We start from the raw sequence: 13,128 nt of genomic DNA on the forward strand, positions 1-13,128 counted from the left end.
TGCCTCCAATCTGGGCCAAAAAAATTGGACAGCTGGGCAAGCTGAAAATCGGCTGGACGCGATGCAGAGTAGCCGAGCAGGAGCCGAGGACTCGGTGTTTTAAATGCTTGACTTTGGGCACATTGCGAGCAAGTGCCAAAGCGCGGTGGATAGAGCAAACAGCTGCTTCAAATGTGGCGAGCAAAACCATAAAGCGGCGTCATGCAACAGACCAGCGAGATGCTTTCTTTGCGTAACCAAAGGCATCAGTGAGGTCAACCACGCAGCGGGTAGCAGACTCTGCCCTTCGGCAAATGGGCGAAGTATAAAACACACACTATGAAGATTATGCAGCTGAACCTGAACCATTGTGCAGCGGCTCAGGACCTCCTACTGGAGTCGATCAGGGAGAATGAGGTGGATGTATGCGTCCTTAGTGAACCCTTCAGACCTGGTTTTGGAGCTGATTGGACGTGCGACCACACCGGCAAGGCGGCTATATGGGTTTGTGGCAGAAACCCACACCAGTTTGGCCACCAACAGGCTGACGGCGGCTTCGTCAGGGCGCTAGTGGGCAGTGTTTGGGTGTACAGCGTATACTTAGCCCCCAGCTTGTCAATTTCGGACTTTGCCAACACACTGGACAGATTAGCTGCGGACGTGAGAGACCACTCACCAGCATTCGTCGCAGGCGACTTCAACGCTTGGGCAGTCGATTGGGGTAGCATGGTCACCAACCAAAGAGGGCGATTGGTGGTCGAAGCCTTTGCTTCACTGGACCTAACTCTCCTCAATCAAGGCTCGAAATGGACATTTAGCAGGGCCGGTACCGGCTCAATTGTTGACTTAACATTTTGCAGCAGTTCGCTCGCTCATTTAGCGGAGTGGGGAGTCAGTGACTCCTATACAGGAGCGACCATATGGCCATTTTGCAAAATTGGAGCTCGGAGCCTCAGGTGCATCTCTGCCGCACCTCGTTGGAGGAATTTCTCAGCCAGCAAGCTAAACGTCGAGCGCTTTACAAGCTCGCTGAGAGATCTGGAGGTCTCAGGCAGCGCAGAGCAGATGGTCGAGACTGTCATGGAAAGGCTAGAGTCGGCTTGCGTAGGCTCCATGCCGAGTCGAGTAAACCCCTCGCTACGCCATACACCAGTTTACTGGTGGAACGAAACCATTGCCGCTGCAAGACGTGTCTGCAACCACGCGAGGAGGCGCTATCAGAGAGCGCGGGGAAGACCCTCCTTCCTATATTGGCAAACACTCTTTAGAGAGTCGCAAAACTCTCAAAAATGCGATCAAGGAGAGCAAAAACGGTGTTTCCTGGCCCTGTGTGACACACTGGATGACGACCCATGGGGCAAGGCATACCAGATCGTTATAAAGAGAATCGGGGCACGGAGATCGCCACCACCACCGGATGATCTGTTGCGTGGGATTGTCATGGATCTGTTTCCCAGCGTGGAGGAAGACAACGCATGGCTGCCAGATACAGCATCCAACGATGGTCTGCCGCTGAAGTTGGTCACCAGCGAGGAGGTGTTAAAATGCGTTAGGAGTATGAAACAAACCGGCGCTCCAGGTCCGGATGGCATACCCGCAAGGGCACTAAGGCTCGCCTGCTCCCTCCATCCAGAAGCTTTTCAGCAATGCTGAATAAGTGCCTGGAAGAAGCTGTAGTCCCGGATAGGTGGAAAACTCAAAAGCTGGTCCTAATTCCGAAGCCCGGGAAACCGCCTGGCAATTCATCCTCGTTTAGGCCTATCTGCCTCATCGACGTGGCGGGGAAACTGCTGGAGAAGGTGATCTGCACTCGCTTGGAGGAAGCTATATTGGTGAACGGAAACCTTTCCCCCAACCAATATGGATTCCGGAAGGCCAGGTCGACAGTAGATGCAATCGAGAAGGTAGTTGGCATTGCTTCCAATGCAATTGCTGGCACTCGCTGGAAAGGGGCCAGAAGAAGTACTGTCTGATGGTGACATTGGACATCAGAAACGCCTTCAACTCGGCCCGGTGGAACTGCATCTTACGGGCGCTAGACGCATTCAAAGTCCCACGGCAGTTGCTAAAGATTATCAGGAGTTACTTCTCGTCGAGAGTACTCAAATATGATACCAGTGTTCGAACAGAAGAGTACATCGTGACTGGAGGCGTTCCTCAGGGGTCTGTGCTTGGCCCGCTATTGTGGAACGCGATGTACGACGGAATCCTTCGACTGGACCTGCCGACAGGAGCAAACCTAATTGGTTTCGCCGACGACATTGCGCTACTTGTGGTCGCTAAGGAGCTGGAGGTCGCCGAATCAAATTGCAACAGAGCTATCGATTGCATTGGGACTTGGCTGCTCTCCGTCGGACTGGAGTTGGCTCCCCAAAAAACGGAAGCAGTGCTGATCAGTAGCAGGAAGAAAGTGGAAACAGCGGTAGTCAAGGTCGGAGCCGCCCATATTACCTCCAAGCGTACACTTAAGTACCTGGGAGTGACGATCGACTCGAGGCTGAGTTTTCGGGAACACCTGCAGGAGGTTGGCCGTAAGGCTGCTGTCACCAACAGGGCGTTATCTCGCCTGATGCCCAACACCAGGGGCCCCAAACAGTGTCGTCGAGCATTAATTTCGAGCGTAACAAGGTCCATAGCCCTTTATGCTGCCCCTATCTGGGCAGACGCCGTTATCAAAAGCTCGTACGTCGGCGGCTTGGCGTCAACCTTCCGGCTGAGCGCCATCAGAGTCATAAGCGGTTTCAGGACCGTTTCCGACGAGGCTGCACACGTCATTGCCGGCATACCCCCTTCGAGGAAATGGTCAGGAGAGGGTAAGTGTCTTCCGGCAACTCCAGACTGGCTCCTTACCCAACGCCGAGAAGAGATCCATTAAACAAAGGGCACAGAGGGAATGCCTCGAAAGGTGGCAGACCCGGTGGAACGAGGCGTCCAAAGGGCGGTGGACTCACCGGCTTATCCCTCTCATTAAGGAATGGACGACAAGGAGTCACGGCCAGTTGAATTTTCACTTGACCCAGGTCATCAGTGGCCACGGCTGCTTCAGGAGCTACTTGTTCCGGTTCGGACACGACACAGCCGAAGAGTGCCCCGCTTGTTTCCCGACTGCGGTGGAGGACGCCGAGCACGTAATCTTCCAATGCGGTAGATACGCAACCCTCAGACAAGAGCTGGCAGTTGCAATTGGTGAGAGGTTAACCGTGTCGACATTGGTTCCGCTGATGCTGGTATCGTCCGCTAACTGGACACTGATCAGCCAATTTGTGGCTGCGGTCATGAACGAGCAAAGGAGGGCTGAGAAGGCAAGACAACGAACGAGGGAGTAAGTGGCGCCGACGCACTTGTGAAGCATTGCTTCGCGGCCGTCCCACAAGAGCCAGGCTCCGCTAACTCGGTTTTCTTCTTCCTTGTCTCTAGACATAATTTCCTATAACTCCACTCTGTAAACTTTTTCTAACCTATACTACGAATAAAAAAAAAACACACACACACTTGCAGGAACATGTGCGTAACGTAGATTCGCGTAATTAGAAAAGCAAACGAATTACGTCTGCGGGCATGACTGCCACTTAAACCACACATCGCAGTCAGGTTGTACCAGTTATTTGGCTTCTCATTCAGCACAGCTTCAGCAACACACACACACACACACACGCAGACATGCGATACAGCAAGTGAAACACAAACGGAAACATCATCGAGCCGCATAACGAAGGAAATCAAGAAGCTACTTCACACAGAGAGGGCAACAAAAAAAAACGTTGAGTAAAAATGGTAAAAATGCGTTGGCTTGTATGTGTGTATGTGTGTTTTTTGTGTGCGCGTGTGTGTGTGTGTGCTATGTGTTGGCTATACACAACACTAAAGGTAACACTGGTTAGGGCTTGAGACAGGTTCAGAAGGGTGCAGAGGAAGAGGGAAGGCAGGTGACACAGCCAAAGTGAATTTAATACAAAGTGCCTTGAGCATTTCAATGACGATGACGGTGAATCGTTGAGGCTGTCTCTCTTTTTGTCTGTGTTTGTGGGTGTTAGTATAGGTGTGTGGTATATGCCTCTATTTGTGTGTTTAAAGGAAATAAGGGATACAATACCGACTATTTAAAAAAGAAGTATGATGAAAGTTGCTTTCACTTTCTAAGTTCTTAGAAATTTATAAAGAAATTCTTTTTCATTTTGAAATATTTAAAAATAACTTTATGTTTAGAAACTCCAAATTGAAATGTAATCAAATAAGTTAAGATTTAATTAGTTGAAAAGCTAAAAACTTACATGCAAAATTTGGTTGCTTTTTTAATTTAACAAATTAGTACTTTATACTTAAAACTTTCATGAAATTTATTAAAAGAAAAATATTTGCTTAGCATAAATTGCTTACTTTCATTATTATATATTTCAAATTAATTGTTTTTTAAATACTGAAAAGAAAACAAGTAAAGCTTTCATTATGAAAATGGTTTAAGATCTTGTCTGATATTCTTGAGCAAGCCAATTAGTAGTTTAGCCCAAAAAGATTGAATTTGTGAAAATGCAATTTATACTAAGAAGTTTATTCAAAACATTGTTTCAATATCTTTGTGAAAATTAAATTTATAAAAAGAAAATTCTTCTTTAATAAAACATAGATGAAGTTTTATATTTATGCATAGTATATACCAAAAGACACCAAAAAGATACCAAATTCAATATTTTAATACAACGCATATACCAAACGAGTTCATTATGTTCCAAGCAATAGCCCAGCATGCTTGCTGAGAAAGAAGAGTGTTCTCTAATGACATCACAAACTTGATATATCCTTGTTTGATAGGGCAAACCCGAGAAGCATTCGTTGGTCCTGCGGGTGCTGCTGCTTCTACGTTCTGTTGTTGTTTCTGCTGCTGCTGCTACGTGAGTGTTTCATTGACACCGAACCATTTTATTTTCACTTTCTTTTTTCCTTCTTTTTTTTGCGTTTTTGTTGTTGCTGTTGCTTCTCTTCGCCTCTGCTCAACGATGGGTGAATGAGGACGTTAGACCTTAGCTTTGTGTGTGTTTCTCTCTCCCACTCTTTCCGCATGTGTGTGTGTGTGTATGTGTGTAGGTGTGCGTGCGTGTGAGTATGAGTGGTTGAGTGGTACGTTCGTGTGCATTTTGTGAGCTTAATTGAAAATTGAGTGCTTAACTTTGATTTTGTTTTCGGCGGAAGCGACACTCGAACTCCATGGAACGTCACCAAACGATGCTATGCGATGCGATTCGATGCGACGCCGTCTCTTCCATGCCTGACTGACTGCCTGTCCCGCTCTCTCCTCTCACCCCCCCTCCACCGATCACTCTCACTCTTTACCCCAATGCTAGCTGATTGTTTGTGTGCGGCTTTTGGTACGTTGAATTTTGCACATTGTGAACACACGCATACACACACACTCACACCATGACATATATGTGTATTTATGTGTATTGAGGGTAACGCACTCGTAGAGTCCAAGTGAGCTTTTCTCACATACAATTTTACACTTCACTTTCTATGCTCTGTAATCGAATAACATAGGCGAAGCGATACTTTGACTAAGATTATTTCAAATTTTAATAGAGGGTTTCTGCAAGTTGCTTAGAGACTGCTTCTGAGTCAGATGTGCATTATAAATTATAGATATTGGAAGTTATTAATTATAATACATATATTAAATATTATATTCTTTATTAAATTTAAACAGAGCAACACTCATTTATTGTAATACAATATAAGTCACGTTTCTTGGTCCGTCATTTAAGTTTGCAGCGATAGAAAATTCCTTAAATTATTCATTTTCCTTACAGGGTATTTTCTAGTTGCGCAGCATTCGTAGCAACACAGAAAAATTCCTTTATTTTTTGCTGTTTGATTTTGTAGTTAACAGCTCTCGCAGCGGGACGCTCTCGAATTTTTCCTGTAGTTTGTTTTAAAATTGACAAATTGACTTGTTGGCTGTGGCACGCCCCCGTTGCTATTTTTGGCCTGTTGATGGCCTTGTCACCCGCGTCGCTCTCACCCCATCATTGTATTGTTGCTGTTCCCGCTGCTCAAAGTGAATTCATTAAACACTTTAAAGCACAGCACGCCCTTTATCGGCTGCCACAGAACTGAATGAGTTTTGCTTTAATGCGACCAAAAATGTCCAATGTACATAATTGTTTTAACCGGATTTTCAACTCCCTAAAATTCTAGTCTACATTTAATTGAACTGTCACAATTCGCTGTCAACTGTTTTGTGGATTAGGCGATATAAATTATAATAAAATTGGCAATTGTGTCGAAAAAGATAATTTAAAGCGTCCCCAGTGTGCATTGCTGACAATTATTGACAGACTAGTCGAACTCTTTACTCGCCTGCACGTTTACACCACTCTTTACTTTTTTTTACACATGCTTTTGCTTGCTCACAGGTTTACCTTCTGTGAAGCGAGTGACAGAGCGAGAGCTTGTTTGTATTTACTCAAATGTCAGGCTGTTGTTTAATTATGTAACTCAATCTAAACATAATGTGTTTACACTTGCTGCTGCTGTTGCTGTTGCTGCTGTTGCTCTGCTCTCCTGTTGACTGAAGCATATTTGAGTGTCCGTTGAATCTGAAGCAACCGCAGTAAATAAATGGCGCATAGCAAAAAAATAAATAAGCCACACACACACATACACAAACGTTTGCTTCATACTGATGTTGGTAATGTAGTTATCTAAACATTTGCCAGCACTAATTACAAACAGTACAAACTGCAAGTTGGGCATTAATCATGGGAATTATCGGTGCTATTATAAATAATGTTAAGCCCAAGCAACAGCACTGACTTCAAAAAACACATACAACATACAGCAAACTAAGCAACAAAAACAACAATATATGATACAACTTGATGTAGGCATTGTTAAGCGTCGACCACAAAATGCATTTTACTTATGTGCTTGGCTTCCTCTGTCTGTGGTTGCTTGTCTCTCTTTTTTGTGGTTCCATCCAACTGCAAAGCGAAGCAGGTCAGCAAATGAGTAGTAAATAATATATATAAGAGTATGTGTGTACACTAAATGTTGCTATAATATTCATAACCGTACTACAGTTAAATGACTCTGTGTTTTTGGTTAGAGATAAAAGTCTCTCTGCTTGCCTGCGGCAACAACAAAACAAAAGTGAACTAAGTTTACTTCAAAATGCAGGGAAAAGCTTCTTATTAATGAGAACTGGGAGGCTGCAGCAACTGAAATGAAATGGAGCAATGAACTGCGCATTTGCTAATCCTTATTATAACTGCTAACCAACTAATTATGTTTTATTTGGTCTTCTGTTCGAATTTAAATTATAGCTTTTTAGCAAAGTTGAAGTCTATTGCATTATATGAATGTTTTTATAATCTTCTTACATCGTATGCTTATATAATGGTATTTAACATTACATGTTGCATTAGTGAAATGATTTCTGATACTACAAAATATAGAAGTTTTCAAAACGTTATGTTATATGCCGAACAACGACAGCAACGTTTGGGGTTATGGCTTTGGTTGATAATTTGGTATATATTGCAGTCTGTGGTATATTTTGAATGTGATACAGTATGTTCTTATACTAAATATAGTTGACATTTTTGGTATAATTGTTTTTTTTTTAAATTATAATTATATAATAATTTATATTTTATTTTGTTGGCATATTTTCAGTATTTTGTCGGTATATGAATTTAGTACATTTTTTTAATACAGTTTTAGCTTGTATCTCGTATCCCAGCACAACTTTTCTTACTTGTTTTCTATTCTTTTAGGCAACAGTTACAGTTTTATTTCATTAATGGTGTTAAAAATTTAAATTTTTGTTTAATTCAATTCCATTTTTTTGTATACAGAATTCAGAATTTTTAACCACTTTACCCTTTTCAAACTTTTTAATACCTTTTCTTTATCTAATAAATTATTCAGTATAAAATGTGTTTTTTTTTTGGTTTGTTTTCTGTTTATATAAATATAAATATAAATGTTTACCCGATTATTGTGTGAAATTGTGGTTTTTTAATATGCTTTCATAAATTTCTATTCATAAGTTATGTTTATTATTCACATTTGTAGCTGAGTCTCACATTGAGATTCATTTTTTCGCTGAACTATTTTAGTTGAAATGCTTTCATCAATTCATTTAAATTAGGATTTGTGCACGTAATTTATTTGTTTGCTGGTTTCATTACGTTTCTACTGATGTAATTATAATGTATTATGTTTGGTTGATATACTTAACGAACGAAATGTCAGTCATGCAATCTGTAGGACCTCGACTTGTGCTTTTGAAGAGATCTCATATTGAGCTCTAACCCGATTTCATGCTCCATCTAAATGAATAGAAAGGCACTCACTCACAGACACACTTGTACACATATGTATGTATATATATGTGTGTGTGTGTGTGTGTGTATAAATGAATACACATAAAAATCACAATGCGCACTTTGAAATGTGTTTGTAGAAATGTGAGAACTTGACATGGTTGATAGGGTCACCAGCTCGCTTGCTTTTGCTTGGTTGCCACATAGATGGCTGCTGCTTAGCAAAAGGCAAAGAAAACATCAACACAACAACACATACATTCACTTGGTGTTGCTGTTGTTGTTGTTGTTGTTGTTGTCTCATCTCTTTCAGCTTGCCCCTTCGTGTGGAGAGGCAAAGGCATCATCGTCATCAGCATTAGCAACATCATTGAGAATAAATGCCACAGCAACTGGCTGCGCATTCAAGTGACTTAATTAAACGTTTTCCTGGCACAGATAAATGCCAAGGTGTTTGTGTGTCTGTGTGTGTGTGTCAGCATGTGCGTGTGTGTGTGTGTGTGTGTGTGTGAGTCGTGCGTGCTCGTGGGTGTATAAGGAAATTGGCAGCTGTGGAGTAGACGAGGACTAGTTGAAAGGTGGCTGCAAATCGTTAGAATGAATGATACCTGCCGAATGACTCTGTGTGAGACAGTGCGTAAGTGTTAGTCTGTGTGTGTGTGTGTGTGAAGCACGTTCTTATAAATTGCACACGAATACAGTTAGGCGGTGCTTCAATCTTCAATCTATTTGAAATTAATGCACGACAACTGCCTCAAGGTCGCTTACAGGTCGTTGTACTTTTTCCGCCTCCTCTCTTCTCTTCTCTTCTCTTCTTTTCTCTTCTCTTCTGATCTCCTCTCTTCGACTCCTTTAAGTATGCTTATAAAACTATAACTGTGCGTGCCACTTGACGCCGTTTTCGGAAGCTTTCTTCTTTGTTGTTTGGGGAAAATATGCCACGGCTTTCATTTCGGTGCCAAAAGTGCATTATTAACACTTGAGTGCAGTGAAAGATTTGTGTGTATGTGTGTGTGTGTGGGGGGTTTTGGGTGTGTGGAATACCCCAAAATCCCATCGAGAGACGAGAAATTGGGGCTTACCATCATCATCGGCTTTTGAGAACTACAAGTATTGGCCACTCACTCACCTACGAGTAGCCGCAGAGGAAGCCCAGAGGAAAGTGGAGAGGGAAACGGAGACAAAGTGTATTGCGTAAATCCCAATACAACTTTCATATTTCTGGTTTATTTTTAGCGCGCGGAGGAGGAGGTGGGCTCAACTTTTTAACGATAAACTATAACGGCGCATGAAAAGACTGTGGAAAGTTGGTTGCGAACTTTTTACCAGAAATTTCCTGCTAACGATCAACTTTATTTTTTTTTCTTTCTCTTTTCTGCCGAGCACAAAATGCAGCACGCGGCGGCAAGTTGAGGCGAGACTTGAATAGAATCAGAGTGGAGGAGAGAGTGAGAGAGAAAGAGAGAGCGAAAGTGCAAGCGAGACTCGAAAATTGGCCGTATTTGTGTATTTTCGTGTGCTGCGAATCGGCCGAGCCCACACGGCGTATGAGTGCTGCTCAGGCATTTCACTTAAAAACTGTTTGGCAAAAGTTGCGGCCATAACAATACGAAGCTAAAACTGAAGCTGAAGCTGAAAAGTTCTTCGTACTGTCGATTGTGCAATTTATTTATTTTTATTTATTTTTATATTATAATTTGTGTTCAAATTTCATAAAATCTACCAAGTTAAATGCAATTCGATGCTGCTGCTGCCACTTGCTGCATGTTGCAAGCGGCGGATAAGCAAAGGCAACGAGCTGTAGCTGTAGCTTCTTCTATAGTACTACCAAAAATTTGTTTTGGCCCCTTTGTGAGTGCACTCTGTTTACTTTGTGCTTGCCAGCTGCAGTGTGGCTGAGCTGATAAGCTGACACTGTGCTTCCCTTTCCGTTCGCTGCTTAAGATTCAAGTTTTCATTCCACCCTCAAGTGAAATAAGAAGTTAGATAGATATACGATATATATTAGTTTATGTACATATAATTTTGCAATGCTGTCGCACTCATGCGTGCAATTGTTTGATAGCTGCAGCAAACTCTCCAGTTTTAAGCTTTTGTGTGGCAACTGTTTAAGATCGTTGCTGGGGCTGCTGCTGCTGCTACTTTGCGCCCAGCCATTAGCTTGTATGTACTGCATACATGTCGTATGCGCAACGGGGCACAAATACCTTTGAAATAATTAAGACTTTTAGTGCTGCTGCTGTTGCTGCTGGTTACTGCTTGCTGGTTGCTGGCTGCTTGCCTGGCTGCATCTCCTGGCCTGGCCATTACGTGCCAAAACCGCCATCAGTGCAAAATATGCTAAGCACTTTTGAGTGCCAACTGAGAGAGAGAGAGAGAGAGAGGAGACGTCTGGTGGCAGCAGTACCGGATTTTCAGGGTCTACTATGCGCAAACCGAAACTCTGCATTGTGTGCGACATAGGCTCAGAACGTTGTTGGATGCTGGATGCTGGATGCGGATGCGGATACGAATGCAGCTGGCTCACTTTATGCTCCTGCTCCTGCTCCTGCTGCTGATGCTCCTCTACCTCTCTGCCTTGGGCTCTGTTGTTTTTGCTAACTGGTGTTGACGCTCATGGTTTATTCATGAAGCGTTGCCAACGTTCCGTTCCCCTCCCCCACCCTTCCAAAACTGCTCGAAACTGTCACGTCTGGCTAGCCCGGTGTGTGTGTGTGTGTGTGCGAGTGTGTTGACCAATTGCGTTTAAAAATGAGTCGGCGGTTAGTGATTGCCAGTTAGCATACGAGCGAGTCTATATATACACCACATACTCTCGTATACTGTGGCTCCCCAAAAGGGACTTTCATTCATAGTCTCGAAGCTGCTTTTATAATTCGCTTTGCAGAGTTTTTCGGGGCCATTTTCAGTGATTTGCATGCAGACGTCTCTTTAGCCTCTCATGCTGCCAATGCATAAATCAGACTTTATTGACAAATGTTTGGGCAGCATTTCGAGCATTGCATTATAATCAACTTAATGTCACACACTCCTGACATTGATCGTACTTCTCTGGCATAAAAACCACACTAGGATAATTCTCAAAAAAAAAAACAACAACAACACAAACACTTTACATGACCCAAATCATTTTAGTCTCGATAAAAACTTATTGATGAATGCTTGTCATCTGTCAGCACAGTTTGCTGGCTTGAAAGTCTCTCTCTCTCTGCTTCATCTTCTTCATTCAGTGCATTGAGTATTTTATGTGCATTTCTATGACTGGTTTTTCAGCACTTTTGCTTGTATACTGTACTGTTCATTTTTTTTTTTTTTTGGCAATTTTGATTACTGTGAAAAGACGAAAATAGTTTGCACTTGAGAATTGATTTTGTGACCTGATTGATTTAAGTGATTTATTCTTATTTTTAGCAAGCAACAAAACCAAACTGATTAAAAGTATTTAAACATTTAAATTTAATTCCATTTCTTGAATTATTTCTCAAATTCTCACGTATCTTTAAAGAATTTCTTTAGTGCATATAACTTATTACGTATACGTAATAGATTTATTTATTTGCTCAATCTGAAATAATAAAATGTATTTATTTGTATATTTAAAATTTAAATAAAATTCGAATTATTTTACTTTAATTCAATTTCTTGCTATGTAAATACACTTTCTAATTAAGTTGAAATAATCAATTTCAAGTATAATTTAATTTTGAACATAATAAATTTGATTTAATTGTAGTCAGACTTTTGTGACCACTTTGCATGGCAGATTAGTTGAATATATCGCACAAAACTGTCTTTGGAAATACATTTGAGTTATGGGGCAGTTGGGTCAACGACCGGAAATGATTTATATTTATGCGCAAGTTGATAAAACACCTTGAGCGTTTTTGTTTCGATACTCGCTTTTATTCTTCTTGTTGTTGTTTGATTTTTTGTGTGTTGTTGTTGTGCTGCATTAAGAGGCTTTTACAGGCACTTGCAGGAAATTACATTTATGTTTCTTATTTTTAGTGACAATTTCCTGTGCACACACAAATCGAATTCATTTGATTTGATTTGATTTATTTACCGAAATGCATGTCTGACCAGCAAAATGCTCTCTGCCCATGATGACGATGATGACATGGTGGTGACCCAAGCAAATCCATGTCCAAATAGTGTGTCATAAATTGAAAATGGCATCCACGTGTCAACCCCAAAAAGCTGACGAGAACACGGTAGCTGACTGAAACAACAACAACGAAAACAAACCCAATAATGATGAGGGTGCAGAAAAGGGGTTGGAGGTTGAATAGATGTCACAAAAGTGAAAGACAAAGAGCGGCGCACTATTGTCGTAACTATCGTGTCTATATAAAGCTGATGCCACTGTGTCCCATAAACCTAAATCGGCCAACGAGCGCGGCTTTATGTTTATTTGATGCTCATAACGCGCTGTTTGTCGTTTTTGCTGTTGCTGCTGCGTTTGGCATTGGCCATAAAATTGATTGTCCTGCTGCGACAGAAGCCAACAAACATAAAGCGCATCAATTCCTTGATTTGCTATTGTTTTTTATATATATATTCGCTTCTTATTTTACCGTGTCTCCACAGTGATTCTTTTTTTGTTGGCTTGCCCGCGGCTGCAGTTTCATTTTCATAGTTTCCTTTTCGCTTTTCGGCACTAAAATTCTGGTCGTTGCCGCAATTGATCTTACGACATGCAATTTGCCGTGATATTAAGACAAATTGAATGCTTACAGCTCTGGTTATCATTGCTCAATAAAAGCCCAGACTCTCTCTCTCTCCCTCTCTAGAACAGAATTTTTCAATTACACGCACTTCACTCAAA

This window comes from Drosophila nasuta, chromosome 3, assembly GCF_023558535.2.
Source record: "Drosophila nasuta strain 15112-1781.00 chromosome 3, ASM2355853v1, whole genome shotgun sequence".
Lineage (NCBI taxonomy): Eukaryota > Metazoa > Arthropoda > Insecta > Diptera > Drosophilidae > Drosophila > Drosophila nasuta.